This window comes from Marmota flaviventris, chromosome 6, assembly GCF_047511675.1.
Source record: "Marmota flaviventris isolate mMarFla1 chromosome 6, mMarFla1.hap1, whole genome shotgun sequence".
Taxonomy (NCBI): Eukaryota; Metazoa; Chordata; class Mammalia; order Rodentia; family Sciuridae; genus Marmota; species Marmota flaviventris.
The window spans coordinates 33,923,081-33,949,226 of record NC_092503.1 but is presented as its reverse complement, the minus strand read 5'-3'; the positions used below and the strand labels follow the sequence as shown (position 1 = coordinate 33,949,226).

Here is a 26,146-nt window from a genome sequence, read left to right as displayed (position 1 = left end):
CAGTGTAGATATACTATGGTTCAATATAGTGTAGAATGCTATTTTCTCTTCTGTTTTTCTCTCCCTTCTCCAATGACTTTGTGCTATTTGCCTTACAGGCCATCAATAGCACCTTGGACCTGAGAGTAAGAATGAATTCTCCAAGAAGCAAAGGTTGGATCACGTGAGAAAATTAGCAGTCAATAAAGCCATATCATACACACGAGGTAGCCCATACAAATTGTACTTTAATGGTACTGTTTTTTTTTTTTTTTTTCCTTTTTCTTTTTCTTGATTCCTTTTTGTGTATGTGTGTGGTGCTGAGGATTGAGCCCAGGGGTACCCTACCACAGAGCTACATCCCCAGCCCTTTTAATTCTTTATTTTGAGATAGGATTCTTGCTTAATTCCTGAGGCTGGTCTCAAACTTACAATCCTCCTGCCTCAGCCTCCTGAGTTGCTAGGATTATAGGCACGTGCCACTGTGCTCTGCTTAATGGTACTGTTAAGGTACTATTTTCTATAGTTTGACTAATTTTTTTTTCTTGGTTTATAAACATTCTCAAGATAACTAAGAAAATAGACTTTCAGGATGTGGGAAAACTTATCATATTCTTTTAATTATCAAAAAAACTTTTTAAGGCCAGGTGTGATGATGCATACTTATAATCCCAGCTACTCAGGAGGCTGAGGCAGGAAGATGGGAAGTTTGAGGCCAGTCTGGGCATTTAGCAAGTCCCTATACCAGAATAAAACTCAGAGGTCAAGCACTAGCCTAGTACAATGAGGCCCTGCATTCAATACTGCAATAACAACCATAGCCACTTACCGTAAGTCAATTTATAAGGAGCAAGGATAAAGAGAGCAGGAATTCACTGAAGAACAGAACTCCTGGAAGGCAGGTTTCCTATGTTCTCTGCCGATCCTCATTGTTCTACAAGACAAGACCCTCGCTGTCACCATCTGGAAGACTTCTCTCGCCCTCTCATTTAGCAAGACCTCATGACTCTGTTTTCTCCGCACCCTTCACTCTTTTCCCATATGTGATCATACCTGCGTGGTGTGTCTTCTGGGACAGTGACTAATGTACATGATGTTTTCTAGAGGTTTGTTGAATGCCTGTGTCTCTCTTACAGTGCCTTGCTCCTGCTTTCCATATGAAAATGTAATAGAGGGAACAAGGGTACTCAGTGGGAAGGAGAAAGCTAGATAAAACTCTTAAAAATACAGAAAAGTGACAGGTACAGTGGCACACACCTTTCCAGTGTAGCCACTTGAGAGGCTGAGGCAGGAGGATCCTAAGTTTGAGCCTAGCCTTATCACTTTGTGAAACCCTGTATTATAATAAAAAGGGCTGAGGATGTAGCCCAGTGATAAGTGCGCCTGGGTTCAATTTCCAGTAACCCCCGCCTCCCAAAAAAAGAAAAAAAAAATCCCAGAAACCTGCCAGTTGTGGTGGTGCCTATAATCCTAGTGACTTGGGAGGCTGGGGTAGGAGGCTGGCAAGTTGGAGGCCACTTTTTAGCAACTTAGCAAGACCCTCAGTGACTTAGTGAGACCCTGTCTCAAAGTAAAAAATGAAAAAAAATGGGGATGTGGTTCAGTAGCAAAGCACCCCTGGGTTCAATCCCCCAATACTGAAAGAAAAAAGAAAAAAACAGAAAAATTTCAGCAAGGATAAGAAGACTTACAAGATGATAGAGATCATTCCAAGAATATTATGACTTAACTGTGGTTCAAGTCTTGACATGAACACTTAAAAGTTGATAATCTTGGGTGGATGACTTAGCTTCTCTAAATGTTAGCATATTCTTCTGTAAGGAGGGTTGAAAATTATAGCTACATGCATTAGGAAGAATTATAAGGCTGTTCCCAATATTCCCCAATGAGTGTGTACCCTCTGTGTAATCCCTTCTCTCTGTAGGAGAGATCTATTGATGTTTTACTCTGTGACAAAGGTGAAGGGATTTTACAGATGTGATGAAGGTTCCTAATCATTTGACTCTGAATTTATAAAAGGGTGATTAGTGTGAATGGGCCTGACCTAATCAGGCAAGCTCTCTAAAGCAGGTTGCAAGCTTCCCTGAAGGGAGTCATTTCAAGGGAGAGAGATTATCCTGCTGGGGTTTGAGAAACAAAGTGGTATGTTTTGAGACATCTATGGATAGAATTACATGGCAAGAGCTGCAGGATCCTTTAGGTCCAGAGAGCAGGAAGCCCCCGGGTGATAGCCCACCATTGGAAATGGAGTTTTCACAACAACTGTGTAGCTTGAAACAAGACTCCAAATCTCCCCCCGACCCCCACCCCAGCTTTCTTTTCTCTTTTTGCAGTCCTAGGGATTGAACCCAGAGCTAGGCAAGTGCTCTACCACTGAGTCACATCCCCAATCCTGAGTCACTGTGATTACAGGTGTGTTCCATCATGCCCAACCAGGACTCCAAACCTCAAAGGAGACCTTGTCTGCACCTTGACGGCCACTGTGTGAGATCCTAAGCAGAGCTTCTACAGAGCTGAGCTTTGGTCTGAGCCCTGACAATGGAGGCTGTGAGAAAAAAAAAAAAAATTGTGTGCTGCTTTGGGCAGATATCTGTTATATAGCAGCACATAATAATGTACTACCTATTTTTCCCTATCAGGAAAATTTATAATTTATAAGCAATTGATTCTAGCTAATGTTATAGAAAGAAACAGAATTTATTGGAACAAAATTTGGTATGTCATAAAATTGAAGGAAAACTTCAATGATTGGTACTTGAGGATCCTAGGAATAAGGGCAACTTTGAGGTTGTCATTCAGAAAGTTCAGCGTCCTACACCCATCCTTGCCACTTTCTCCATGAATCAAATTCTCCCGACAGAGTCTAGTTGGCCTCATTGTCATCCTTGTCAGAAAGCTTGAGAATGGAGGGGCCCTGCAATCCCATAGAAGGAGAAAGGGAGTTCCCTAAAGGGAAAGTGTGATTCTGTCATTGAGAGGAGAGGAAAGAGATTTGGGGCGGGCACACACAAACAAAATCACCCTGCTGGCTCCTAGGGCTAATTCAGAAAAGATATGAAGCCAGGTGCAGTAGCACACACCTGTTATCCCTCAACTTAGGAGGCTGAAGCAGGAGGACTGCAAGTTCGAGGCCAGCAACTTAGCGAGATCCTGTCTCAAAATTAAAAAATAATGAAAAAGGACTAGGGATGTAGCTCAGTGGTTAATCCCCCTCTCTCTTCCCCCCGCTTCCCACCTGAATTCAATTCCCAGTATATTAAAAAACAAAAGAAAATACATGAGATAGTAAATGCAAAAAATAAAAAGCAGTTTTTGGCACATGGTAATCACTCAGCAAATTTTAGATAGTAAAATAGAAACCTCTGGTTCTGAAGATAAAGAGACAAATTCCATCCTGATGAGGGCCAAACTTCAATAACACTCAAGAAGACAGGCTTAAGTGCCTGTTGCTACCTAGATGACTTATAATTAAGAAGTTATCAGAGGTTAGGAAGTTATAGATTTCTCAGTGCTATCCACACTGATTGTTGCTATGTACTCAAGCCAACCAACCATGAGATAGACTCCTCCAGATTCCAGTGGCCCAGGGTGGAAGCCCCCTGTGAGTGGCTATTCCTCTTCATCCAGGACTCTTAATGGTGGGTACATAGTTCTCACTGTAAATACACTGGGTGTACTGAGGCCAGCTCATTCATGTTTAAATCATGGTTTTAAATCTGAAATTTTAGAAAACTCATAATATCTGGCCTACTCACATGTGGCTTTATCTCTAAAACTGACAATATCTTTCAGTTCCTGGTATTGGGTAATGTATTTGTGAGTTTTCCATTTTTTTTTTTTTGCTTTCTGGTGCTGGGGGATGGAACCGAGGGCCTTGTGCATGCTAGGTAAGCACTCTACCATTGATGTATACCTCAGTCCCTTGCTGTTTTTTTGAAGTGAGGTTATTTCCCAGCTGTGTTGCCAGCTGCCGTTGGTCGATACATCCATTTTGGGGAAGGCCTATCTGTCAGGTGGTGTCATTCCGGGCCTAGAACATCCTTGACGGCTGGGGTTAATGTCCATTCCGTTCTGTTCTACTCCCTGAGTATTTATTGAGCTCCCATTACATGCAATGAACTGTATTAAGTGCTTTGATAGATTAAAAAATGAATAGACAAGACAGAGCTTCTGACCTTAGGGTATTTTATTATCTTAAAAGAGAGACAAACGTTACAAGAACCAGACACAATACAAAGCAGGATATGACAGGTGCTAAAATAGTTACAAAGACAGAAGCAAGCTTTACATTTCAAATGTGGCTACCTGGAGTTCTTCTGGTTAAGGTAAAATTTGTGCCCTTCCTGATTGTATGTCCCTCTAGGAACAGGAAACATTCTACTCACTTTTTTATTCCCAGTGCCTAGAACAGTCCCTGGTCCTTAATATGGACAAGTAAATGTAAGTCTAAAGATTGTTTAAATATGGCAAAGCAGACACATAAAATGTTGTTTTGACCATTTTTATTTTCCTTTCTTTTTTTTTTGTACCAGGGGTTAAACCCTGGGGCACTCAACCACTGAGCCACATCCCCTATTTTGTATTTTATTTATAGACAGGGTCTCACTGAGTTGCTTAGGGCCTTGCAAAGTTGCTCGGGCTGACTTTGACCTCATGATCCTCCTGCCTCCCAAGCCCGGAGTCCTGTGTAACCACACCAGGCAGTGTTTTGACCATTCTTTTGTGTGTGTGTGTGTGTGTGTGTGTGTGGTGCTGGGGATTAAACCCAGGGCCCTGTGCATGTGAGGCAAGCATTCTACCAACTTAGCTATATCCCCAGGCCTTGATCATTTTAAATGTGTACTTCAGTGTCAAAGAAGTACATTTGTATTATTGTGCATCATCCACCTATAAATTTTTTTTCCATCTTGCAAAATCATTTTTTCCCATTAAATAATGATTCCTTATTCCCCCCTCCTCCTACCCACTGAAAACCACGCTTCTGTTTTCTATCTCTATAAATTTGCCTCTTCTAGGTACCTCATTTAAGTGAAATAGCATAGTATTTGTCCTTTTGCAATTGGCTTATTTCACTTAGCATATTGTCTTAAAGGTTATAGAATGGGCCAGAATTTCCTTCCTTTTTAAGGCTGATTTTTATTGTATGTGACAGTCACACAAGTACATGCATAACATGCGCCACCTTTTGTTTACTCTTTTGTATTAGTCAGCTTTCTGTTGCTGTTACAAAATACCTGAGAAAATCAACTCAGAGAAGAAACAATTTGTTCTGGTTCATGGTTTCAGAGATTTAGTCCACAGTTGCTTGTGGTGGTTAGGCAAAAGTCATGGCAGGGAGCATGTGGTCCATCAAAGCTAATCAGCTCATGGTGATTAGAAGCAGAGGAGAGAGAGGAAGGGTCTGGGGTCAAGATACATCTTTCCAGAGCATGTTCCCAGTGGCCAACTTGCTCCAACTGGGCCCCAGTTTCCACCACCTCCCAGTAGTCCATTAGACTATGAACCCATTAATGAAGTAATCCATTCAGGAGATCAGAGTCCTCGTGATCCAAACACTTCCCCAAAGTTACTTTCTCTGAACATTTCTCTGAATAAGCATTCAACACATGAGCTTTTGGGGGACTCTCTAGATCAAAACCAGAGCACCATTCATCCATGTATGGACACTTGGGTTGTTGCCATCTTTTGACCATGATAGATACTGCTGATATGAACATGGATATACAAATTATCTGTCTGAGTGAGCTAGAAATTTTGATAGGTCAAGGCAGGAGAGAGCATTTTATATGTAGGAAATTTTAAAAAAGCAAAAACCAATGACAGTGCCCTGGGCTTGCTGGATATGGATTACTCGTAAGAGTGGCCTGGGGAAAGACAGAAAGGTCAGTCTGTCCTTGAAGGGCACTAACAGCCATACCCAAGAGAAAATTTTTTTTGTCAAATTGGGACAAACCATTTAGGGGTCAGGGTAGGTGAGTAACATTACTGACTTGGTACTCAAGGAGGATAATTGTAGTAGCAAAGATGTAGTTATAAATATGGGGTAATCATTCTGGCAGGAGACAAAGTAGGGCAATGGCAGAGGAAATAGTAAAAGGAGGGAGGAAGGGAGTAGACATGTCATAGAGGTACAATCGATGGAATCTGTTGACTAACTGGATGTGGGTGGCAGGAAGGGAAGTTGTTAACTCTGCCTGAGAGCATGGCGACATTATAAACTGAGATGAGAGATGCAGGAGGAAGAAGCAGCAAGCAAAAACGAGAGTTACTATTTGTTGGGCTCTTATGTGTTTGGTACCTCACTATATTATCTCATTGAATATTGATAATGACCCAGTAAAATGGGGATTATTGTATATAGGAAGAAACTCAGTTTATGTAGATCAAGCTGTCTAATGTACAGTTCAGTGGTAGAATTGAGATTTACCACCACAATATTCCGTTGTCTTCAAATACATAGAATATCCATATGGATTTGTTTCTCTCTCTGTCTCTCTCTTTGTACTGGGGATTGAACTCAGGGACACTTTATCACCAAGCCACAGCTCTTTTTATTTTTTATTTTGAGATAGGGTTTTCCTAAGTTGCTTAGTGCTTTCCTAAAGTGCTGAGGCTGTCCTTGAATTTGGGACTCTCCTGCCTCACTCAGCCTCCTGAGTCACTGGGATTATAGGCATGTGCTACCAAGCCCAGCAAAACCATATTCAGCTAGATTTATCTCTGAAGAAGTTGGAAATTGCACATGCCTCAGCGGCTTGGGAAGTTGAGGCAGGAGGATTAAGAGTTCAAAGCCAGCCTCAGCAAAAGCGAGATGTTAAGCAAATCAGTGAGACCTTGTCTCTAAATAAAATACAAAATAGGGCTGGGGATGTGGCTCAGTGGTCAAGTGCCCCTGAGTTCAATCCCCAGTATCCCCCACAAAAAAGAGAAGAAGTTGGAAATGCAATTCTTGAGGTTCAGTTGAATGCTTGCAATGAAAGTATAGTCCAGTTCTTTACCAAAGGGTGAGTTCAAGGGGTGCTGGAAAAGTATGTAAATTCACTCAGAAGAAAATGTAATGTCAGAAGGGAAGATCAGAATTCAATTCCAGAAACACACTATATAAGTTCAAGGAACTCTAGAGACGCAAAGCCAATTGGATGGATGGATGGATGGATAGATGGATAGATGGACAGATGGATGGACAGACAGATGCAAGGATATTTATTAGGGGACCCACTTGATTATGAAAACTCAGAAGTCCCATAAAGACCATCTCCAAACTGTAGACCCTGGAGTTCTGGGTCATGGCTCAGTTCAGGTTGAAAGGCCTCAATACCAGCCAATGGTGTAACTCTCAGCCAGAGGCCCAAGGCTTGAGAGAGGCTGTGTGTGGGGTGATGGTCTAAGACCTGGAGTACAAAGATTGGAGAGCCTATAGTTCTGATGTCCACAGGCAAAAGAGAAGGGTCGACCATGTTCCAGGAGAGGCAGGAAGTTGCCATTTTGTTCTATCCAGGCCCCACCCCCACCCCCGTTGATTGGGTGGGATCTTCCCCATTCAGTCCTCCAGACTCTATGTCATTCGTCTCTGGAAACACGCTGACCAACACACTCAAAAGTACTTCTTTACCTGCTCTCTCAGTAATTCTTAATCCAGTCAAAAATTAACTACCAAACACATATTTATCAGGAGAGGAAAAAAAAGGTGGGGGGAGGGCTGGCTGAGGGACCAGAGAGCCATCAGAACGGTGAAGTGACAGGAAAGTTGCCTGAGAAGACAGTTTCAAAAAAGGGATGAGTCAGCACTCTGAAATGCTTCTAGAATCTGAAGTAGGAAGTGGACTGTGGCCACTAGGTTGGGCATTTAGGAAGCCATCAGAGTCTTGCCACAGAGCAAAGGACACAGCTCAGGGTCCATGCACTGAGAAGTGATTAGAAAGTAGGGAAGGGAAGAAAGGGCTTGTGAGCTCCTGGTTCAAGAAAACTGGAAGCAAAGGAAACTATGGTACAGTATTCAGAGGGATGTGGGATTCAGTAACCGTGATTTTTTTTTTTTTGTTCTTTTCTTTTTTTCTTAGGATTGTGACAATAAGAGATGTTTTGGGGGCTATGAAGAAAAAGTCAGTGGAGAAAAGCAGACTGAAAATATTGGGAGACTGAGGAAAATTGATGGAGGACGAGAGAGTACGATCCAGAACACATTTAAAAGCATAGCCTGGGGGAAGAGGAAAGGATATCCTTTTCCTGAAGATGAAAGAGAAAGAGCTTAGAAGCTAAAAGGAAGAGTTGGAGAAACGTATGTGGAAATGGAGGCCACCTTGTAAGGCTGTGGTGGCCTCAGGTGGAGGCTGGCCTGGAGATTAGTAAACAGCTAGTTTGAAGAACAGGGAAACAAGTAGGCTTAAATGAATAGTTTATCTAGTTTCACTGAGGGCTCCTCTGAGTTAGTATTGTTTTTAGTGAAGCCAATCAATAGGGACACTAAGGAAATCTCTGTGTCTCTTTCAGACCAATACATTTTTAGACTTTCCTGAAATTCCACAGAGACACCTGATTGGGTTTGGGTATTTCCCAAACCTTCTTAGCCTATTTATAGATGCTTAAGTAAGATCAATCTTCACTGATCTCATCAGTGGTATGCTGATTTTCACCAGTTTCATTTTTCACTGTCAACAAATTCTAAGGGCACACACACAGAGCACCCCCACCACCCCCATGTATAAACACTGGGAAAAGAACCATTTTCTTCAAGAGGCTGTCATTTAAAGATATTGAGAAATTACCAAGATATGATGAAATGTTTGAATATTGTATTTCAAAATTTTGTTCTTGAAAGATGTCAAGCCCATTGAGAAACCTCAGTTTATAAACCTTTCTATTGATTCTAGTTTCTGAAATAGTACCAAGTGCAAGGCATAGCTAGTATAATTTAAAGTAACAGATTGTCTTCTTCTCTTACATTGACATTCCATTCGGCATTCTATGTGAACAAAGTAATGTTCCAGAAATTTTTTTTTATATACAGTTACATTTACTGTATTTATGTGACAAATTCAATTCCAGGTATAGGTATTAGCAATTGGAACCATGCCTCAGTTACCTCCCTTATGAAAGATAATATAGGAATGTTATAACAAATATTTAGTTAAAAAACTGAAAAGGGCTTTGAAAATGTAAAAGTGTAATATAAATGCTAAATAAAGATAATATATTCTGAACAGCAGGCTTCTTTGAAATAGGGCCTATGAATTCCATTAGCACTCTCTGTTTACATGCTTTTAGGAACTTTTAGGAGGATGTTACCCATGAACATGCTTTGTGACATGATGCTGTGGCCTAATAACCAGCTGGGAGAGGGGCAAGTAAAATAGCAACGTAACAGTTCCCATGATAATATTTCTGTAATTACTTAATATGTGTTTATTGCACACTTGCCATCCATATACAGGGAACAAAACTGGCAAAAGTCTGGGAAAGGACCTGAAGAGGCATTTCTCAAAAGAAGACATACAAATGGCCAACAGATACATGAACAAATGCTCAACATCACTTACCACTAGGGAAGAGCAAATTAAAACCACAATGAGATATCACTCACACCTGTCAGTATGGCTATTGTGGAACTCAATGGAGGATACGTGTTGGCAAGGATGCGGATTGTATATTGTTGGGGGGAACCTAAGTGGGTACAGCCATTATGGAAAACAGTATGGCGGTTCTGCAAAAAACTAAAAAGAGAACTACCATATGATCCAGCAATCCCACTTCTGGGTGTGTATTGGAAGGATTTTAAATTAGTATGTTAAAGAGATATCTGCCCTCTCATGTTTTGGTAGCACTATTCACAGTAGACAAGATAGAGAATCAACTTAATGTCCATTCACCAATGAGTGGATAAAGAAAACAGGAGATATATACACAATGAAATACTATTCCACCTAAAAAAAAGAGAGAAAAATTATGTCATTTGAGAAAACATGGATGAAATTTGAAGACATTATGCTAAGTAAAATTAGCCACACAGAGAAAGACAAATACCCAAAGGTTCTTTTACATGTGGGAGGGGAAAAAAAAACAACAAAAACAAGTAAGCGAACAAACAAAAAGTCAATTTCAAACACCTAGAAGCAGAAAGCAGAATGGTGATTACCAGAGGTTATGTAATAGAGGGAACGGGAATATGTTTGTCAAATATTACAGTATTTCAGTTAGATACAAGGAATACCTAATAAGTATCTGAGGAGATAGATACATTAATCAGCTTGATTAAACCATACCACATTGTGTGTGTGTGACAATATTACTTTGTACCCTGTAAATATATGCAATTATAATTTGTCAACTTCCAGTAAAGAATAAGAAAAGCAGGCAAAAATTTCTATTCAGAAACTAACATTTATTGACTACTAACTAAATGCCCAGGATTATTCTTGCATTCATCCATTAAATCTTTGAAACAGTTCCTTGAACTTGGTATGGTTAATATTCCCATTTTACAGATACAGAAACAGGGAAGAGAGGTTCAGTAACTTGCCCACGATAGCACAGTGGCAAGAAATGTATTTGGGATTTGAATCTTGAAGTCTGGCTGGCATTTTCCACTAATGAGAAAAAAATGACTTGGTACTGAAATGACTAAATTGAACTACACACTTGCTCCTCTATCATTTTGTAAAGCCAAAATGACTGCGTCATACACATTGCTTGGGGTCTTGTTTTTCTATTTAATTTGAAAACTCTTCAATTCTCTATAAGTGATACAGTTATTATGGGGGTGCCAGAGAAGACAGAAATTCTGCTATTCAGGAAGACTTCCTGGTGATCACAGAACGGCCAGGTCTCTTTGGACTAGAATGACATGTGAGAATGAGAGGTCATGCAGAGTCTGGATGCAGTGCTGGCATCTTCATCTTTTGCTTCTCCTGCCAGCTAATTTCTGCTCTTTCCTATGATTTCTGCTGAAGCACTTTACAGTATACCTATGTGCTACCTTTTCCTGTGAGTCATTTAGTATTTGCAATGCCTATCAACTAACTTCATCTCCAGTACCTCCAGTTCATATAGTCAAGTGTGAGAATATGATTGGCTATTCATATGGGCCAGCACTTCCTGCTGATCCTTGGCTACCCCACTCACTGCTCAATTCACTCTTGACTTAAATGCCCACTCCTGGACCAATCAGTTGCGGCAGGAGGCCAGGTCACATAGAAAGACGATTTTAGAACCAGGCTGTAATGGGATTGGGAGCTATTGTCACAGACATGTTTTAAAATCTGGCTTGTCCCCACTAATATTATTTAGATATAAGACTTCTGGATTTAGGTTTTTAAATAAGTGTTATATAAAATTATATAGAATTAAAAATAGCCTTTTAAATTTAAAAGTCAATGTTGTTCCACTCTTGAATATATCTATCTCGACATTCTTTGTAATAAATACTTCCACCCAGAGGCTTTTTTATATATTTAATTTCCTTAAGATGTGTAGAATGTGGTAGATATTATAGTTGTTTCCTTATCTGATAAATAATATATCCCTTTTCTTTACGCTCAGCATTTCAATTACATTTCACTATTACAAGCCTTGTGCTAAGAAAGTATGCAGATATGTCACAAGAAAGAACCAGGATTCAAATTAAAGTACCTCTATGAACCTTTAGTGTTATCTAGAACACTAGCAGGAAGAACAAACTCAGCATTTACAAATATCAATAATAAGAATTTTGGCCAAATCAATGTTAACATCATTTTTATACTTGGAAAAACATGGAGTACACAATTATGTAGGATAAAAAAATCAATAGCTCGACTCATACTTAAAAGTAAGACAATGCATTAAAAAGAATGATTTCAAGTATTATTCATTTAGAAAATGTCTGTAGAAAGATTCAATTTTACCTTAAGACTTGGGACCAATAATAGCAGACTTTGCAACATGGGGACCTGGGTTAGAAAAGCAGTTTGTGGCTATGAAACAGATCAAAACAAACTAGCCATTAGGGACTAGAATCCCTGACCTAGATCTCATTACTACCAGGCTTAGCCCCACTGAATGAGCTGTTTATTGATAACATTTGGATACCTAGCAGATGAATGAACCTTTACTCCTTACTTAAAATTCCTTTCTTAGTTCTATATTATTCCTACTAAATTGTGACAGTGTTACTAATACATGTGAGGGGGAGAAGGGAGGGCCATAGCATTCCAAGAGACCTCAGAAATCAGTTTCTGTTTTCTCTGTCAAATTAGGGAGATGATTGAAGCCTTAAAATGTGAGGTGACCTGCTAAATGGTTGCCAGCAGTAGTGGCAGAAAACTGGATTAGAACATGAACCCCTTCGACTTCACTTCTGAGTGCTTTCAATTTGTGAGGGACTGGCTCATGGAGGAGATCATCCGTGAATTTGTCAGTACAGGAGTGTACCCTATGTTAGGAACAGGGAGTTTGATTTCTAAATTTAAGTTCAGGCATAGTGGAAGTTATAGGACCCGATACAGTGAGAGGTTTTGTTTGTTCTTTGTGGTAGTGGGAATTGAACCCAGGTGCCCTTTATCACTGCCCTATATCCCCAGCTCTTTTTATATGATTTATTTTGAGACAGGGTCTCACTAGATTGCAGAGGCTGGCCTTGAACATAAGATTCTCCTACCTCAGTCTCCCAGGCCAAGGGGATTACAGGCATGCACCCTTGCATGGGCTCAATGAGAGGTTTAAATGGCCTCCATTTGTGGGGTGATCAGAAGCCTCAAAAACTCTGAAGAGTGAATTGTTTAAAACATTTTCTGTGGAAAATGACCATAGTTGGGAATGGAGTCATATGCAGGGAGTGGAAGTTTGGGTATGAGTAAATAAATACAAAGAAAAATAGTTTGGACAGCCAGGGAATCTGGAGACCTGGGTCTGAAGAATGGATCTGGTATGTAGGTGTGCAGGGTGAAGCAAAGTAGAATGGGAAGTGAGGAGAGGGGTAGAGACTGATGAGATTAAATGATGCTGGAAAAAATGTATTCATCATGCATGATTAAACAGTGACTGAACAGCAGAAGGTTGAAGGTATGGCAGAGAAGCTTCTAGTATATTACCACTTAGGGAACAGATGGTGAAAATCCTCTACATATACTCATTTATATAAATAATAAAACAATGTTATCTGGATGCTAATGGTGTATTCAGCCTGTCTTGGATGGTGGCACTGAAGATTCCTTGTTAATAAAAACAAAACAAAACAAAAAACAAAAAATCTTGGTAGTAGCCTTTAAAGTCATTATTCTTACAGGGGAGTACCTTCAAAATATTTATTATCATGAACCACATCTTGGGAACAACTGAGATGAGGTTCTAATAATGACCTCTGAAGGAGAAAGACAATGTATTGTAGAGTGCCTCATGTCATCCTTATTTCTATTAGTGAGACTCAGTCAGTGCGGCAAGCCTTGCTCTCTACAATCTTGGGCCTTTATCAGGTACTTTATGATTGGAGCATGTACTTGGACACCTTGGAAATAAGGGGACATCACACACCCTGGATGCATGTCCTTCAAGAATTAGCTGAAACATCATTTATAAAAAATCTCCTTATTGCCACCAGTGCTCCTTGACTATACTTGTTCCACATACCCCTACTATAACATTTACCACACTAGAAAATAATGCCAAATTTACTACACTGTTTCTCTCTCACCAAACTGAATTCCTTATAGCCAAGGCCTAGTTTTGGTCATCTGTTTACCTCTGGCACATTGTGGAGTGCTTAGCACAAGACAGACCATTCAGATACATTTACAGACTGTTGAACCAATATCTCTGAAAATCCATGTACGATAGAAATACCATCCAGAAATAATCTATAGAGAATGAATATAAAATGGATTTTTAGAAAGAGGAATCTAAAATTAATTTGAGTTTCTTTTGGGGCAAGGTCTTAGTTTGCCACATAATTCATGGTCTTTTTTTTTCTTCTCCCATAGTCTGCCTTTGGCCATTTTGCTGCTTATTATTCAAGGACTAGAAAGCAAGAAGCTGAAATTGAGACTGGTTAATGAAACTACTTGAGAGCTGCTTTGAAAAAGGTTGGATGTGGTGAGTGATATCAGTAGGGAACAGTGGTTTGAGATTATCCATAGCTCTCACTAACCCAGTCTTTCCCCTTCACAGAATGGAACCAATAGCTGTCCAGTATAGGAAGCATATTTTATAAGCTCATTTCCGCATCACAGGGTTTGTACCTTTGTCTAAAGTATACATCAAGCTACATGCCTTGATTTTTGGTTTGGAGAATTCAGTCACTATACCAACAGAAGAAAGAGTTGGGTGGTCTGCTCCTCTAGGGTAATTTCATGGTCCTAAGGAAAGAATTTAACAGTTTATTTTCTGAAGCTGGCTCAAGGAACATTCCTTAGGTGAAAAAAATTCAATCAAGAATAATATTACTTACATTTTTGGGGAAGGATTTTTAATACAGAATTTCCATCTGTGATATATTTAAATTCTAAGCCTCAGGCAACAATTTCAGAAAAGGGTCTCCTTTACCCTTTATTAGATACAAAATAAATAGTTCACTCGAGGGGTGGGGGCTTCTCCTCACCTTTTCACTTTTACAAAATATAAGGCTTGCTTTGCCATTCTTAAAATCACACTAGCTACTCCTGCGCCCCTCCCCCCAGCAAACTTGGATATTGGCATTAACATGTTTATTCCAACTTTAATTACTTGAATTATTTTGTATAAGTACATTTATCTAGTAAGGAGGACGGTGAGCTGCCCCAAAGACTGCCTGCAGTAAATAAGCGGAGAGCTGTCAATACTGAAATACAATACTCTCTTGATCTAGTTTTGACATGTTGACAAAGGCAGGTTTTGCTATTTAGGACCACTCAGCCATCTTGACTGAATACATTAGGAGGGTAACCCTAGACCTGCTTATTGCCAAGGTACCTGAACAGTGATTTCTAAGTTAAGGTAGGAATCCCAGCATATCTCAAAACAGAGGCCTAACCCATCAAATCTATTAATACAGATTCACACTTAGGAAGTCAAAAGAACGCGCAAGTTTTTTAATGCATACTTTATTATGCATTCTTCCAGTCCTAAAAAGAGGGAGAGATTGTACTCCGTAGAAGCTTAAAACTTTATTTTTCATGACCTGTAGCATGTATTTAGGCTTTGGGTAGCGTTTGTGTAAAAACGAAGGCCCACTCTTTAATGGCTGAATGCATACATTTAAAAGCACATGGTGGATTAGCTGCTAGGAGAATTGCCTTTAAAAAAAGTAAAGTGAAAAACAGACAAAGAAATCTATAACCTTAGCAGTCTTTCACATTTGTTTAGACTGTTCTTGAGCCCGCTTCGAGCCGGTGACAAGGATCTCGAAAAGATGCACCTGAAACAGTATCTGCGGGCAGCTGCATTTGCCAAGCGGCTTTATTGCTGCTTTCCAGCGGCGAAGGCGCAGCAGCACTAACAGGGAAGCCAGAGCGAGCCTCCCCGGCAGCGGCGGCGGCGGCGGCGGCGGCGGCACCGGCACCAGCGCAGTTTCCCCTCTCCCCAGCCCTGACTCTACGCGCACATGCGCACTGCGCCCGCAGCCCTGGACCATTTGTCAGGACTACTCGTGAGACGGAGAAAAAAAAAGAGAAAATTTGGGGGTAAGAAGCGGCTGATCGGATCTAATCTCTAATTAATCTGAAGATTTGTCCATGCAAAAGCCATTCATTTATTTTTCTGGGTGAGGATGAAAGTTAAGAGACCTATAGAGGGAAGGAAGCGCACCCTCGTCTTGTGAAACAGATCAGGGGAGGGGAAGGACAGAAGGGGTTTCTCCCCCACTTCTCTGCGCCTCTGGGAAAGAGGAGAAAACTTAATCCCGGGGAAAAAAGTGGGCAAGTGACTCGGAAACGGCTGGAGGGGGAGTCTCTGGGCATCTCACTCTGAAGTAGTGAGTGCGAGTGTGAAAGAGGAACAAAAGAGAGAGAAAAGAGAAAGGAAAAAATGGGGGGAGGAGAGACTTGTATTTTTTTCTTTGCGCGCACACGGGGAAGGGTGTGGGGGGCCGTGCGGAAGGGAGCCGGGGCGAGACGGCCGCGTCGGGTTCTCGCCCGCGCGCAGGCGGCGGGATGCGTGTGGGCCCCCTCCCCCGCGCCCCCCGAGCTTGTCACTTTGGTCGCTTTCATGACACCGGGCGCGGGGTGGGGGAGCGCGGCGGCGCCGGGCTCCGCCGGGGTGCGTGTCCGGGTGGGCGCCGCGGAGCCGCAGCCCGGGCGGCCAGCGCGGCGGCCGAGGCAGGGGCGCCGGCGGGGGGCGCGGGGGCGGCCGGGGCCGCGGATCGGTGCGGCGGGAGGCGCGAGCCCCGCGCGCCGCCCCTGCGGCCCCCTCCGCCCGTGTGGCCTTTGTGCCGGGCGCGCACCGGAGAGCGAGCGAGCGAGCGCGAGAAGTACAAGTACTGAGACCCAGGCAGTGGGAAAAGAGGCCGGGCCACTTTCTCCCCGCTCGGGCTGCGGAGAATGGACTGGTTGAATGTGCAGGCGCGTCTCCCCGGCGTGTGCTGTGTGTGCGCGGCGGAAAGGCCTCCCCGACTCCCACCGCGCACACGCACACTCACACGCACGCACACACACACGGACCCGCGGCCAGGCTCGGCGGCCGAGAGTTTGCGTTTGCTTCCTCGCCGCCTCCCCATTCCCGACCGAGTGTGTGAGAATTTCATATAGATCAGCTCCAATTTCCGCCATTTTGGGAAAGTTGCACAAAAATAAACCCTCCGGTTTATTTCTGCCCGAGGCAGGAAAGTGCTTCGGGAAGCGAGGCGGCGCGGGCCGCGGCGGCCGTCCGCGCGGGGGAGGGCGCGGGCCACGGGCCCGGCCGGGAGCCCGCGCCGTCGCGGCGTTCGCCCGCGCCGTGCCGTGCCGCGCCGGCCCGGGTGCGGGCGCGGGCGTGTGTCGGGAGGCGGCGGCCGCGGCGGCGGTGGTAGCGGCGGCCGCGCCGGGGCGGCGGGCTGCGCTTGGGGGAGGCGCGGGGCTGCTGTTCCTGCAACTTGTTTACGGCTGCCTTATATTGGGGAGGCGAGCGGGGTCGCAGCCGGGGCCGCCGCCCGCCTCGCGCCGCGTGCGTGTGCCATTCCGGAATAATGGGCTTTGCACACTCGCGTCCTGGGCCCGGCGGGCCGTCCTCGCGCCGCGGCGGCGGGGCGGGGGGAAGTAGAGGCCGGCGGGGGTGGGGATCGGGAAGCGCAGGAGCAGAGGCATCCGCCGCGCGCCCCGCGAGCTGGTGGGGGGAGGAGGAGGAAAACTTGAGAGCCCTGGAATGGGAGGGGGCGCGGTGGCACCGGCGGGGGGAGGGTGCAACTTCGGGACTGGTAAAACTTTAATTACCTTGAAAGAAAAAAAAAAAAAAGGCCCTATGATTTTAACCCCCGGTTCTGGTTAGAGCACGGCCCACAGCGCGACCGTGAGAGAAAGTTTAAAAGCGGGCGGTTTCCTCTCCGCCTTCCTTGCGCAGGGTTGGGGGTGTCTGTCTGTCCGTCTGCGCTCGGAGAGAGGTAGGGGTAACGAGCCGCACTCCCGGGTCGCGTGGACCTACTCTTGCCCCACCCTTCCACGGGGAGACGAAGGTAAACGTCGCTTCGGTTTCCCTTCTCAGTCCCCCTGCCGCCACCACCCCGCTTCCTTTTCCTCCCCCTCCCCGCCGATTTTTTGAGGGGACCCGAAAAACGGAGTCTCTTTCCTTATGCAACTTCCTCGGGCGCCGTGAGCACGGCCCTTCCCCCTCCCTGCATCCCTTGGCCCGCTCCTTTGCCACCTCGGGGCTACGGCCAGAAAAATGCATTCGAGATCATTCAAAGTGCACAGAAACAAAAACAGATTTTTAATTTTTCTAAGTTAAGGGAAACTGAGATGAGAAATAAGATTTGGGGTTGGGGGGGCTTCGGCTCGGGCCAGTGCGTCAAATTTTCATTTTGATTTTCTTAGATCGTGGTTTGTGATGTCTTCATTAGTGTTGGGAGCACGACAGTCTCTGTACTGGCTATCTCGGTCGCGTGGATTTTTGCGCAAGTTTTTAGAAAAACACTGACTCGAGTAGAGAGCATTTCTCCGGAAAGTTTCAAGTGCAGCAAAATAGCGAACGTGCAAAACTGGCCAAGGGGAGACCTCTAGTGGTTAAACGCATCTTAAGTTCGGAAGGCCGAGAGCAAAGTTTGGCCTTTACTTGTAGCTACGTAGTCCGTTCAGACGTGGAAGTAATTAGAGGACCTGAGCGAGCAGCCAGATGTTGTGTGAAAAGATGCTGATCAGAAATAGAAAGTTTGTTAAATCCGAGAGAGCAATGAATTCTGAGGATTCAGGGCCCGTAGTTTCCACTCCACATGGCTTATATGAGAAAAGCACTTTGCTTTTATTCTGGGTTTTGAGATTGGGCCCTCCCTGGAAAAGAAACAATTGTTTTTGTATTTGTCATCGTTCGTATCTTCCATCAATTTCTAATCACAAGTCAAAGCAGACACTTTTCATTTTGAATGTTAATAAAAATAGAAAATGAAATATGTGTTTAAACTTGGAAGAAATGGAAAAGATCTTTGAAATTTGCCTTTCATATGAATTGGTCATTTTATTCTCCCATAAGTATAACTTAAGGCTAGCATTTCATTTTTTAACTATATAGTTATATAGTCAAAATAAGTAGCACTTTCTAGTTATAAGATTGTAATTTTGTTTCACTGTAAAACATTATTTATTAATACTTTGTATAATCTGTGATTTAAAACACTGAAATATGTGGGTAAAAACTGCTTAGGTAATATCTAGTCTTTTGCCAGCATGTGTTTTGTCAAGTTTCAAGTATTTTAAAGATAAAAATAATGAAGGAAATTAAAATTAAAACTTTCATCTGTTTGTCATTGGGTGAATTTAGGATATGGGAATGATATAAATGATTAAAATCAGTTTCACTTTATCTGGAACTAGTTTATTTTAACATACAATTGTTGTAGAATGTGGAATTATGCATGTCAGTGTTTGAAAATGTGAACTCATTAATTGTGGATTTGAAGGCTTCTTTTTGATGACAGTACTTTTGATTTTACTTTCCTCTTTTAAAATCAGTGCTAGATTCTTAAAAGAAGTCTTTGGGGTGCACAGCAGTTGTGAAGATCACCAGGCAATTCTGTGTTTCTTCACCACCACAAGGTAAGATTTGCTTGTTGATATAAATTGCTTGATGTACTTAAATGCTAAAAGCTGCTTTTGGAAATCAGAAAGGAGCGTATGGGCCAGGGTTAGCAGAAAAGCACAGGTTTGTGGGGGCTTCTTCGAATGAGTGAGAGTGTTGGCACTAAATGTGATTGAGAGCTGAATGAAACAATAGGGAGAATGAAATTTTCCTGGATAATTGTGAGACCCACTTCCTAGATATTTTTCTTTCAGTACTGAGGTTTGAACCCAGGGGCACTTTGTCACTGAGCTATACACCCCCCACCCCAATCCCTTTTTACTTCTTAATTCTGAGACAGGATCTCACTAAGTTGCCGGGGGTCTTGCTAAGATGCTGAGCTGACCTCCAATTTGTAATTGTTCTACCCTAGCTAGCCTCCTCAGTTGGTGAGCCATCTCCCTTGGCTTACTTAGTGGATTCTTAATTAGCATTTCAACACATTTTCTGAGAGTAAATTGTTTTATTCTTTGAATTTGGAAAAATGGGGAAACTGGAATTATAAAATAATGTAATTATTATTTAGGTATATACTGATATGGAAGACTGTAGAACTTTTTTGGGGAGTGGGGGTGCTACAGGGGACTGAACCAGGACATTGCACATGCTAGGCTAGGGCCCCAGCACTGAGCTATATGCCCAGCCGTAAGATTTCAAAACTTTTAAGACTGGTGAGATGGGGGTCTGTAGTAAAATTTTGTAGGTAAAATTTACAATGAGAGTTTTGGAGTATTTAAATAACATTTAAGTAACTTCTATGGCTTGAATCCAAACAGAGCTGATGTGTACCAGATAGCATGGCATAGGGTCATGGTGAGGCTCCAGTGAGTTACCTTGGTCTTGTCAGTTTTTGAATATATGTCCATGGGGAATATCATTGTTGTCTAGTATGGTCTTTTTAGTAATTTTGGAGGGTAGTGTCTTACTTTCCATAGTCTAGGACCTACTCTCAGGACAAAGAAACAAAAAACAAAACAAAACAAAACCAAAAAAAAAAAAAAAAAAAAAAAAAATATATATATATATATATATATATATATATATTGCTTTAGTTGTAGTTGGACACAATACCTGTATTTTATTTTTATGTGGTGCTGAGGATTGAATGCAGAGCCCTGCATGTGCTAGGTGAGCACTCTGCTGAGCCACAATCCCAGCCCCCCTACCAAGGTTATTCTTAGGCAGGGGGTGCAACCATTTGTGGGACAGAACATAGTGGTTTCTACTGTTAATACCTCTTTTGCTTTTTTTGTTTTCCCTCCTTAACTTTGCTTTCTCCTTTTCTGCTTGTTTCCTGCCTTCTCTGTTGTAAGTACTAAATTGGGTCACTAATTGTTCAGCACAAACAAAATGTAACAAAGATTAGACTTACTTTTCTGAGCAAGACTAATAATTGTCATTGGGCCAGGTATGGTCTAGAAGTCAATCCAAAAATTACCAGTATGAAAATGATTTTTAACAGGAGCTTATTGTCATTTTTGCTTGTGGGTTGATTTGAGTAGTGTCATTATGAAGTATATAGATGTGGTCTCTGTAAATGTGTAGGTAATGCAGCGGAGACCCATGGGGCAAGACAACTACAAGATCATGCAGACAGAAGTAGGGTTGAAGCAGATTAGTAGGTGTTTCCTGGAAAGATGAGCTTCATGTTTGGACATGCTGAGCTGAGGATAGCACTTGTTTCTCTTTTTGGGAGAGTCATTATAGCTTTGGATAGAATGTCAGAATAGGCATCAGAAGACAGAATTTTGTCACTTAATGTATATCACCTTGTGTAAGTCATATTACTTCCTTTAGCCTAGATTTCTTCATCTGGAAAATAGGAACAATAGTTACTTTTTTAAAAAAATCTAAATATTAAATAACAAAAGATTCTGAAAACTTTAAAGAATTATTCAAACATGTGGTGGTTATATTATCATTGTGCCTTAGTCAGGCTTTGTGATGGGCAGAAAGTAGGTCGTCTAGGGCAGAACATGGTAATTTAGTTCCTGGCCAAGGTTTTTAGATTGGCTTCTGGTATATGCATTATATATACCTGTCAAAAAATTTCCAGCAATATTTTTTCCTTGAGCAAAAAGTAACTTATCGTTGATAGTATTGACTCTTTGAGGGGAGGAACATGTTCTAACATGATACTGGGTACAAAGCCTGAAATTTATTTATCCCAGCCTAGTCATTTAATAAGGAGAAGGGGCAAACGAAAGAAATACTTTAAAATGTTGCCTAATTGTGGAAATGGTAGGGTGGTTAAAGAAGAAGAGTAGGTGTGAAGGGAATTCACGTACTGTAATTAATATTTTTGTTGCGTGAGTCTGCTGGGAGAAGAGAATGAGAAAATAGGTATCTGGGCTAGTAGTGATTTAAACTAATTATGTGGACAAGAAAATGATTCCTGTGAATGACTGGATTTAGGTAAAGATCCACATGGGCTCTTCCCACCTGTTTTCTAGACCCCTTTGCTACCACATTCTAATTATAGCCAAGTTTCTAAAATCTAGATGGAAAAATACCTCACAGGTACTATTTGTCATTATATTTAATTTGATGATTCTGAATTTGACAAAATAAACCTTGGCATGTTTTAGTTTTATTTCATCTCTCTTTTATATATTATCCAATCAATGTTTTACGAATTTAAAAACCCATTAGTGGAGGAAAGAAGAAATATGTCCTGTTTAATTAGTCCCTGAGTAATTGAGAGTTGGTTCCTGAATAGTTTCCCCTGCTCTGTTTGCTAGTTTATTTTTAAGAATTATATACTATTGCAACCAACATGATTTGCCGTAGATGCAGTTAAGATGAGATATTTAAAGAAGTTATTTTATGTGGTGTGGGACGAGAGTACTCTGGGGTTTTCAAGGATGTGACACTGAGTGATCCATCCAGCAGTGTTTCTAGTTAATTACCAAGTTTTTGTCAATCCTTATAGTATGAATTCTAGAAGACTAGATCTTTGCCCTTGTGGAGTTTTCTTGATCTTCTCCAGAAGTGGCCATAACTCTGAACTCCACTAATAATACTGTAACAATTACACATGGCACCAGCAAAAAAGAAAAAGAGTTTTAGCAGCTGTGGAAGCCATTGAGCTAAGAAACATGGATTTAGGGGCTAGATGATGCAGGACCTTGGCTTATAATCATGTACATGTGGCAGAGTACAGGATATTTCTTTTTTAATGATTAGCCTTCAGAAGCTAGTAAGCAGCTTTTCACCTTTTGTCAAGGTATGCCTGAACTATGATTGAGAATGATGGATTGGGTTGACTTGTTCTCTTTGATCACTGCGTCGACAGGTGACTTTCTGGTGAATATCTCATTACTACTGTTCCTGTTTGCTATTATTGAAGTATTTGTTCCTCACAAGGATTTGGGGTGATTATAATATGGATGAAGATATGTATTAAAAATATATACTTATTTGTTTGTTTATTTCTGCAGTGCTCAGATTGAACCTAGGGCATTGGACATTCTAGGCAAGTACTCTACCCACTGAGCCACACCCGTAGCCCCAAAGATACTCTATTTATATGATGTCTTGAAGTTCAAGGGATCTGCAGAAGATACATTTCTTAAGGGCTTCATTATCCAGTGGGGATGTTCTCAGGATTTCTTTAGACTGTGTCAAGTTTCTTAGTTGATGTATGTAGATATGAGTCAATAGAAGAGATGATAGATTAGTTAGTGTTGATTGTAGCAGTTATTGCAGGGAGCAGATGGAAAGAAACACCAGGAACTGGTACCTTTGAAAAACAACTAAATTTAATTTATTAGCTCTAAGAAATCCCCATTTAGGAAACAAGATAGTTTAGAGGAAAGAACAAGGAAATTTGAAGGGAATGTGGATAAAGTTGGGTGATATTTAAGGAGTTGAGTTTCTTCCTCAGAAGTGGATTTGGAATTAAGGGCTTAGATGGTTATTGTAAGGATTGCATGCATATTATATGAATACAGTATAATGCCTTCTGTATTATTCTTGTTTCTGTCATATTTACAGTCAATGCTTTGTATGGAGTCAACAAATACTATGAAAATCGATATTGGGGAGTGCTTCACACAGTCAACACTTGAAGTAGGGTTGAATGAATGAATGTGTTGGGACTACAAGAAATAGAATATCAGTCCTTGCTTCAGCATGTTTATAATCTGGTTGGGGAGATAAATCATATACATAAAATGATAGTTTACAAAACAAAGCTGCAGTTAAATATGTGTGAATGGTAGAGATGAAGTCATGGGTACCATGGTAATACTGTGGTAATACATGTTCCTGTGATAGTGATGGGGCAGGTGGACTAACCTCTGCTAAACACTTATAGTATTAATATTTAAGGTGAAGTATACTTTGAGTGCTCTCTGAATGTCAAGCATTAAGCTCAGTGCTTTATTCATTTACTTATTTATTTATTCACCCCCAAAATACCTAGTGCTTACCTTCTGGATATCCACATATTGCTCTAGGCACGAGGTATTATTTCTACTACTTTCACTAATGTTGAACTTCAGGTATTATTATTATTTTCTATTAATGCAAACTGATGCTTGGAAATACTTAGTAACTTGTCTATATTATGCTGTTTGAAAGGGGTAGAACCAGGTAAAATGATATTGGCATGGGATTATTTTGTCTTTAGGTTTTTGATTTTCAAAACAGTAGTTCCTACGATATTTCAAAGAAAGCACATATCCAGATTAATATGTTTGCTCTTATACATGGCTTATACTAAGATGCACAATAATGAGCAAATATAAGAAAAATAAATGGGAATAAAATTCATCTTTTTATTTTTTTCTTTCCTTTTTTAAACCAAGAATTGAGAAGATTCATTGTTGAGTTGTTTGGAAAAGAATACCTTGGGTGCCTTGGTGCAGCCTATAATCCTGGCAATTTGGAAGGCAGGAGGAATGCAGGAGGAATGCAAGTTCAAAGCCAGTCTCAGCAACTTTGTGAGACCCTAAGCAACTTAGCGAGATCCTGTCTCAAAATGAAAAAGAAAAAAGGCTATGTGGCTCAGTGGTTAAGTGTCCCTGGGTACAGTTCTTGGTACCAAAAAACAAAACAGCCCTCCCCCCAAAAACAAAAACAAAAACAAAAAACCCCACAAAACCCTCCTTGGTCTAATTCATGAATCCATTATAAAGCAGTCATCAAAAAGAATGGGATCTAAGTTTACAGAGGGGACTCAAAAGATGATGGAATTTACTCTGAAGCTAGGATTGTTAAAAGAAGTAACAAAATAAGACAGAGATAATAATGGGGAGGAACGAAGGGCAGTTATAGTATCCTAGAATCAAAATAAAAATGAAGATGAAATGTAAGTAAGAAGATACTCAAAACAATACACTAATTCTGAATTACTGTAATCAGAGAGCCAGGGGCCATCTTTGCATGGTGGAATGGAGTCTCTTTTGCCTGGTTGGGTGGTTTCTCCCTGTTGTGTGCCTCACCCAGGTATCTGGGTCGGACTCAGCAGTAATAAACTTTTCCTTTTTTTTCCCCTTCAAATGGATATGGGGGATTGAACCCAGGGGCATGCTGCCATTGAATTACATCCCAAGCACCACCACCCCAAGGCACACACACAAACTTTTAATAGTTGTAGATGGACATAGTACCTTTATTTTGTTTATTTAATTTGTTTATATGATGCTAGGGATTGAATCCAGTGCCTCATGCTTGCTAGGCAAGCATTCTACCACTGAGCCACAACACCCAGCCCCAAGCCCTTTTTAAAACATTTTTTATTTTGAGACACGGTCTCACTAAGTTGCCCAGGCTGGCCTTGAACTTGTAAGCTTCCTGCCTCAGACTTCCAAGTTGCTAAGATTATATGTGTGCATCATCACACCTGTTTGTTTCTCCTAACTTGAACTTTATTCAGTAAAATTTTTTGAGACTTATTCTGTCCCAGCCCTTTCAAGGTGGGACAACAGCTTTATGTTATATATAAATTTATGGAATTAAATTTGTTCAGGTTTTAGAACATTAATCTGTTGTGTACTCCCAACCTTCTTTAATAGGATGTTCAAGAAATATTTTGTATTTCTCCCCATGTGTTACACTGTTGTACCCTGAAGAATGAATTGAAATTTCTAAGTGGTCAATTTGGTCTGATTGTTAAATGATATAAATAATTCACCCTGTTGATTTGTGGTCATATTTGGTGAACTTGAGGCTTATGTTGATAAGCAGGTTGGTCACAAATGATTATCAAGATTAGCTGTAGGCATGACTTCTGGGAGAAAAATAAAATCTGATCAAATCTAACTTATGACATAAGAGAAATCAAGTGTAAATCTTAATTTTAGCTCTATGTTCTATAAAAGTATGAAGCAGAATAAGTAAAAGAAGATACCACTTTTAGTGTTTTTGAAAAAAATTTATGAAGGGAAATAAAAAAGAACAAGGCACTACTTTTAGTTTTTCTTTTAAAATTTAAATTCATGCATATGCAGCAAAAGCATAGAAATATCTGTGTCAGACAGGTTCTTGTTCTTTTTATGGCCTTTGAATCCCTCTAATGGGTGTAAAATTTCTATTATTATCTTTCTAGTGTAGTATGTTGATGAGATAACATTTTTAAAGAAATTTCTGCCTCACATTGAGTTATCTTGTAGAGCATACATTGAAGATGAACTTCAAATAAAAGTATTTGGTGAGAGTGTATTAAATAGGCCATAGGCCTGTTAGTGTCAGTCAGTGTGATTTCACTTTCTGTGTACATTTTTTTTTTTTCTTGAAAGGCATTTTTCATTTTCTGTTCCTCTTTTAGAGGAAGTCAGTAGGTGAGGTTACAGAATCTCAATAATTCATCCTTCTTAACAGTAACAAACAGGGGCAGGAAGTTGAGATTTTGTTAAGTTACCCTTGGTGTACTCCTTTGCACACCATCTCCATGGAAGCATAGATGAGAAATCAGATGAACCATTGCCACCATATAAATGGGACCATTCTCACTAGGGTATGGTGAGGAGGTCAAGTGGGA

The 26,146-nt window shown here is 41.1% G+C and overlaps 1 protein-coding gene and 1 pseudogene across 6 annotated transcripts in view; both read left to right on the top strand.

Moving 5' to 3' along the window:
- Positions 1 to 8,231, top strand: part of LOC114102131 (large ribosomal subunit protein uL29m pseudogene) — a 118,847-nt pseudogene extending 110,616 nt beyond the window's left edge.
- A 7,304-nt stretch (positions 8,232 to 15,535) lies between these two features.
- Positions 15,536 to 26,146, top strand: part of L3mbtl3 (L3MBTL histone methyl-lysine binding protein 3) — a 112,698-nt gene continuing 102,087 nt past the window's right edge. For 4 of the 6 annotated variants that reach the window (XM_071613034.1, XM_071613033.1, XM_027947384.2 and 1 more), the window contains exons 1-2: positions 15,536 to 15,605; positions 19,056 to 19,139. The gene's annotated coding sequence lies outside the window, so the exon portion shown is untranslated. Of the gene's footprint in view, positions 15,606 to 16,564; positions 16,647 to 17,394; positions 17,567 to 19,055; positions 19,140 to 26,146 lie in introns of those variants that run through there. The other 2 variants (XM_071613031.1, XM_071613032.1) reach the window with 2 other exon arrangements.